The following is a 7,353-nucleotide window of genomic DNA, read 5'->3' as shown; positions in this document are numbered from 1 at the left end:
TCCATGGCGACACGACGGTGAGGGCAGTGGCAGCACAGCTGCAGCCGCGACGGGGGCGGCATGGTGGAGCCGGCGGTGACGACGACGACGAATACTCAGACTTTGAGTGACACATAAGCTTGGGTTTGCTTGCTTCTATCCATCTGGCAGGTAGCTTGTGCTTGCCTATTTTCATTTTGCTGTTTCGCGTGCTTATCGCTTCAGCATTCCAACCTGATGCCAGTTTCTATTTTTAAACCAGTAATTGATCATTTTTTAAATAGTAACAACCAGTAATTAACCCTTAGCTGCACCGACTGGCAAGGAATGATAACGACGTGGTGTTGATTTATCTTTGTTGCAGCAAAACACAGCCAAAATGGCCATGGTCCTGGATGCCTTTGCATCCTATGTACAGAGCATGCTGACGGAGATGGCCAGCGAAGAGGTGCACATGCTGCTTGGAGTCGGAGACGAGATTGACAAGATGGATCTCAAGCTCAGGGACCTCAACAACTTTCTCGCCGACGCTGATAGGAGAAACATCATCGACAAGAGCGTGCAAGAGTGGGTGGCCCAGCTCAAGCGTGCCATGTACGAAGCCACCGATGTCCTAGACCTGTGCAAGCTCAAGGCCATGGAGCGCGGTCCATCCACTAAAGATGTGGGGTGCTTCAACCCCTTGCTCTTCTGCATGCGGAATCCCTCCCATGCCCACGACATCGGCACCCGCATCAAGGCGCTCAACAAGAGGCTCGACACCATCAAGGAGCGAAGCGCTGCTTTCAGCTTCATCAATCTTGGTTCCTATGAGGAGCGTGGCAACAAGGTCCATGGATCTCATTCTGGCGATACCAGACGTGAGACTTCAGGGGAGTTTGACCGGTCAGGTGTAGTCGGAGAGAAGATCGAACAAGACACAAGAAAGCTGGTTGAGATCATGCTGAGTGAAAAGGAGGGCAACACCAACATCATGGTGGTCGCCATTGTTGGTGTCGGTGGAATCGGCAAGACCACTCTTGCCCAGAAGGTCTTTAACGATGAAGCCTTGAATGCTGAGTTCGAGAAGATGATATGGCTGAGCATCAATAAGGACTTTGACAAGGTTGAGTTGCTCAGGACAATCATCACGCAAGCCGGGGGAGTACATGGTGGTGAAAAGGCATTGGCTGTGCTTCAGCCAATCCTTGCCGCTACCTTGAAAGGGAAGAAGCTATTTCTGGTGCTAGATGATGTGTGGAACCATGGAGCATGGGATGATGTGCTTAAAACACCCTTGACTAATGCTTTGGCTCGAGGTAGCCGAATCCTTGTCACTACTAGAGGTGAAATAGTAGCTCAGAGGATGAAAGCTATGCCTCCCTACCACCATGTGGACAAATTAGACTTGGAGGATGCCTGGTCATTGCTCAAGAAACAGGTGCAAAACTAAACTCCAATAATAACGCAAATACAGTTCTATCTGAGAGCAATTAACTTTTGCTAGTGTCAAAGAATTATTTTCCCTTCTTGGCATTGTTTCTCACTTTTAGAAAGCTAAAATTTTGAAATATATGTAGTCATTACCTAAAATGCTAGTCCAAACAAAATGGATAATTAGGATTATACAAATGTTCTTCGATTTATCAAAGCTGAAAAAATGTTCTTCCATTTCCATCATGTTCACAAATACATAGTCAGTCCTTAGGCTAAAACTCATAAAGAGGTGAAAAACAGTGGTATTGTTCTTCCTTGGGCTGAAACTCGGTCGTGTTTGGCTGGAGGTGTCAATAAATCCACATTAAGTTGTCCAGTAGTACTATACCTGCAGTATGGAAAAACTGTAATCAGTCAATGATACTAAAGCGTGCCCAGGCCCACTCACATGATACTAACAGCAACATCCCTGCTTACCAGTTCATTCACTTAATAGTTTAATTTAGGCAGTACATTAACCAATCTTTCGAGTCTCTTTTCTCCACTAGCCTATTATTGACTTATATTGATTCAACGCTAGCAGTTAGCAAACGGCAATTTTTTCTCTCAAGGAAAAAACACTCCTTATTGACTCCATCAGTTCAACTGCTTGCAGATAATCTCAAGTGAGACTGATGGACGTGACATTGATATGCTCAAGGACATTGGGTTGCAAATTATAGCAAAATGTGATGGTTTGCCTCTTGCAGTAAAAGTAATGGGAGGTCTATTGTGTCAGAAGGGCAAAAGACACCGTGAGTGGGAGATGGTTCTGGATGATTCTGTATGGTCGATATCTGGAATGCCTGAAGAGCTAAACCATGCATTATATTTAAGCTATGAAGATTTACCTTCTTGTGCCAAACAATGCTTTCTGCATTTCTCCCTTCTCCCTAAAACTGCAGTGTTTTTTAGCAATGAAATCATTGGCATGTGGATAAGTGAAGGATTTCTTCACGGGACCTCAGATGACTTAGAAGAGCTCGGAAGAAATTGCTATAAGGAGCTGATGCTGAGGAATCTTTTAGAGCCAAATACAAAGTATGTTGGTGAAGATGTGTGCAACATGCATGATGTTGTACGCTCATTTGCTCAATTTGTGGCTAGAAATGAGGCACTAGCAGTTCAGAGTGGAGAAATTAATATTGTTAGTAAACTTACTGCGCATGAGTTTCTCCGGTTATCGGTAGAAAGCAAAACATCAGAATCAGATGGGTTGGAGTGGAGTTCTTTGCAAGCACAAAAGACATTAAGGGCACTAATATCAGTTGGCTATATAAATATCAAGCCTGGTGATTCTTTGGTTCATTTTCCATTTCTACGAACTTTACATATAGATTATGCACATGTTGTAGCATTGCTTGAATCCTTGCATGAACTCAAGCACCTGAGGTACTTGTCCTTAGGAAACACTGATATATCAAGTCTACCTGATAGCATTGGAAAGATGAAATTCTTGCAGTACATTAGCCTTACAGGATGTGAGCAATTTGTTAAAGTTCCCCGTAGCTTTGTAAAGTTAGCGCAGCTAAGGTACCTTAACTTCAGTGGAACAAGCATAGAAGGCATACCTAGGGGGTTCCATGCTCTAACGAACTTGAGGGTATTACATGGTTTTCCAGCCCAGGTGGATGGTGATTGGTGTAGTTTGGAAGAGTTGGGTCCACTTTCTCGGCTCAACAGTCTTGGATTGGACGGATTAGAGAATATAACTGCTTCCTCATATGCAGCAAAGGCAAAGCTTATCAACAAGGTGCATCTTACTATTCTATTCTTAAATTGTGGTAGTATATTGGGAGATGATGGGCTGATTAAAGAGGAAGATTGCGTCTCTGAGGAAGCGCAACAACAAATTGAGAAGCTGTTTGATGAGCTCTGCCCTCCGTCCAGGTTAGAAACTCTTTACATCAGAGGATATTTTGGCCAACGGCTCCCAAGGTGGATGATTTCATCACTAGATGTGCCCCTCAAGAACTTAAGGATTCTGTTCATTGCCGACCTAGCATACTGCACACAGCTTCCTATTGGTTTGTGTCAACTCCCTTATTTGGAGCTCATTCAGATCAATCGTGCTCCAGCCATCAAGCTTGTTGGACCTGATTTCCTGCAGTCCTACCATCACCACAGTCCTCGTCCTTCCCAAATGCTGCCTGCATTTCCAAGATTGCATGAGATGAATTTAGGAGGAATGGTGGAGTGGGAGGAGTGGCAGTGGGAGGAGCAAGTGCCAGCCTTTCCTGTCTTGCAGGTACTTAGGCTATATCGGTGCAAATTGAGGTGTCTTCCTCCTGGTCTTACCTCCCAAGGGCTTTGTATTCCTTATCGATAAGATATGTCCAAGGTCTTACCTATCTAGAGAACTTTCCATCTCTGGTCGAGCTGAAACTGGATGAAAACCTTGACCTGGAGAGGTTCACTAATCTTCCCAGACTGCAGAAGCTTAGCATCGAAGACTGCCCAAAGCTGAAGGTGCTGGAGGGTGTTCCTGCACTCCAGAGGCTCATACTCGCGGATAAGGACATGGAGTCACTCCCAGAATACATGGGAGGTATAAACCCAAGGCATTTGGAGCTATACTGCAGCCTAGCACTGCTCGCTTCCATAGCCGCGGGAGAATCTGGCCCTGAGTGGGACAAGTTCAGCCATGTTGAGCATGTCAAGGCATATGCACGCGAAGGAGATAATTCAAGGAAATGGTATGTCTTGTACACAGCTAACCCCTACAAGTTGGAGACAAATGTCAGCCTCTCTTTCATGTTGAGAGGTAATTTATTCTGGTTATCTGAACTATTCTCCTTGTTTTCTACCTTCCGTCAGTATGTTGGAGTTTGAATATGCTCCCAACTACTCCTTTTGAATACACCCTCGCAGAGTACAACAACAATTACATGGTAGTAATGTGAACATGGTTTTTTGAATATATTACTAGCTTTTTTTTCTCCAAAGAAAATAGATAACTAGCCTTCTATCATTTTGCAATGGCTATTTGTTGACCAATGTTACTTTCTGATTTGGATGGAGTCCGTCATCTACTAAGTTTCTATTGTTCTCACTTGTTCCCTACTAGTTCCCCTGCTCATGTGATGTTTCTGGTTCTCACTGTAGTAACTCTGTCAACAACTGAGCTCTTACCTATGAATTGTGTAACCGCTTTTACGGCTTCTTATGCAGGAACCTTGACCTTTTTTGAGGACACACAAAGATTCGAGTCTCTCTTCAAAATGACGAAGAAAACCTTTAGCTACATCTGCAGTTTGGTGATGGGGCCATCAATGGAAGATATGAATAGCTACACCTTTGTTGACGGTAGGGTGCTGTCTTTAGAAGATCGGGTAGCCGTTGCTCTTAGAAGGTTGCAGTCCAGTGAGCTAACAGAGAGCATAGGATCCTCTGTTGGTGTGAACGAGTCAATCATCTTGTTGGTAACTGAGAGGTTCGTTGCTGCAATGTGCGAGAGGGCAGTCCACCACACAAGCTGGCCAGACTGCAGTGAAAAGGATGAAATAAAATCCAAGTTTGACAAGATCCACAATATGCATAACTGCTGCGGTGTTATATGTACAACGCACATCCCATTTGGACCACACTGGGACCATGAGAAGAATTTTGGTACACTGATGCAAGTTGTCGTTGATCCAGAGATGAGGTTTAGAAATATTTGGCTCAGATCAGGTATGAACCAGTCGAGCGTTTTGCAGGACTCTCGAATCTTCAAGGAGTGCGAGAAGGGAGGTTGGCTGAATGGCAGCAAGCTGAAGGTAGCATTAGATGGATCAGAAGTCGGGGAATACATAATTGGTGATGCAGGATATCCTCTTCTCCCATGGTTACTCACACCTTACCAGGAAGAAGATCTCTCAGATTCCAAGGCAGAGTTCAATAGGAGACATTCTGCGGCCACAAACTGTGCTCTGAAGGCGCTGGCAAGGCTCAAAGATATATGGAAGTGTCTGCAGGGAGAGGCGTGGTGGCCGGCCAACCTGAAAACTCTAGGTAAAATGATAGATGCCTGCTGCACGTTGCATAACATAGTCATAGAAATGGAGGATGATGCAGCAATGCTGAGCCCCAAGGGGAGGAATTACTCCAAGGAAGTGCGCCAGTTAGCAAACGAGGACGCTGTCTGGGCGAGGAATATCCTGTCGCAACACTTCTTGCCCAGCAGGTCTTCCAAATCGAGAGGTAAATTACCGTAACTTCTCCTGCATCTTAATTTGATCGTTCGGTTGCTCTGTTCGTAATTTTTCATATTTATTTTCTTCCGGTGGATGCAGAGCAGGATGATGAAGCAGCTTCATCAGGCTCAAGGGGTGAAAACAAGAAACAAGAAGTGCAGACAAGAACAGAGGATGAAGAGATCATAAACTAGGTACTAGTGCTAGCACAATGTGCTTCAAGTCCTGTTATTCCCTCCATCCAGAAATATCAGAGTTCTTTTTTTCTTGGTTTGTTCTTTTGATATGGCACTAATGCTAGTGAGAATCTTGAACTGATTAACTCCCTTGGTTACTATATATTGATAACATAACTCTCAAAGAATGGTAATTGATACTCTGTGTTGGCAATTGCTTTAGCCAACGGTTCATTTAATAGCATCTGTGCTTTAGCCAATGGAGATAAAAAATGTTGATATATTAAACCCTATTTCTTCCTGGTGGATGCAGAGGATAACAAAGGAGCTTCATCAGGCCCTGTGGGTGAAAACAAGAACCAAGAAGCGCATACAAGAACAGCAGATGAAGAGATCATTAACTAGGTACTACTGCTAGCACACTGCTTCAAGGCCTGTTATTCCCTCCATCCAGAAAAATTAGAGTTCTCTTTTCTTGGTTTATTCTTTTGGTATGGCTATAATGCTAGTGATAATCTTGAACTGGTTAACTCCCTTGGTTACTACAGTATATGTTAATTACAGAACTCCGAAAGAATGGTAATTGATACAAACTATCAGCAGTGCGTTGACTGACAGTCTGTACTGGCTATTGCTTTAGGCTTTGGCCAATGGTTCATATAATAGCATGTGTGGTCTGGTTAATAAAGTTAGCAGCTGTACTATGCGTGGAAACATGGAACTTCTTGATATGTTAAGCCCTGTTGCATGGCCGTATATATCTGATATAATTGAAACCTTGGTTTGATCAGGTGAAAGGGAAGCCAGCATCGATTGTGCTGGTTTGATCAGGTGAAAGGGAAGCAGGCATCGATTGTGCTGGTTTGATCAGGTGAAAGGGAAGCAGGCATCGATTGTGCTGGTTTGATCTGGTGAAAGGGAAGCAGGCATCGATTGTGCTGGATGTGATTGGAGCTTATCCATGCATGAATGCAGAGAAGCCCTGGTGAAAGGGAAGCCTACTTTGACGCTGCAGCATGAACTACTGAAGTTCGACATTCTTTTTTAATTTTGGTTATCTATCTACTTGGCAAAGACAGAGTGTTGCTATGTAGTCTGTACTTTGTGGATTGGCAGTAAGCTTTGTTGTGTTGAGAAACGACGATGTAGTGTAGCTGCTTGGAGACTTGTCTTTTTTGTGACATACGTATGTTTGTGCAAGTAATTATTTAATTTGGGAACTTTTGATGAATTCCATAATGCAACAAGAATGAATGGATCAGCTTGACTCCAGTCTCAGAGATATTGGGGGCCATTTGACATTACTGTATTTACTAGTACGGATTAAATTGTACTAAGAGAAAAGGTGAAGAGAAACACCTTGATCTTAGTTTCAAGCGCAACTCCAGTAGTAGTAAAACAGAGTCATTTTCTTTCTTTATTTCTTAACTGGCTTGTTGGTTGGAGGTGTGATGCCCAAATAACTGATACGAGTATTAGGAAAGGAAAAGAACAAAGACTGGTAGTATTTTTTAAGTCAATTATTATTATTGCTGAGATCATCCATGAAACTCCAGCAGTAGTAAAAC

At 43.5% G+C, this 7,353-nt stretch overlaps 1 pseudogene; it reads left to right on the top strand.

The window, feature by feature from the left end:
• The first annotated feature begins 11 nt into the window (after nucleotides 1-11).
• On the top strand, nucleotides 12-7,039 carry LOC119322408 (annotated as a pseudogene).
• Nucleotides 7,040-7,353: the final 314 nt, after the last annotated feature.

The sequence above is a fragment of the Triticum dicoccoides genome, chromosome 6B, assembly GCF_002162155.2.
Source record: "Triticum dicoccoides isolate Atlit2015 ecotype Zavitan chromosome 6B, WEW_v2.0, whole genome shotgun sequence".
Classification (NCBI taxonomy): domain Eukaryota; kingdom Viridiplantae; phylum Streptophyta; class Magnoliopsida; order Poales; family Poaceae; genus Triticum; species Triticum dicoccoides.
The sequence above is the reverse complement of the archived record's forward strand: the minus strand, read 5'-3'. Positions and strand labels throughout refer to the sequence as shown.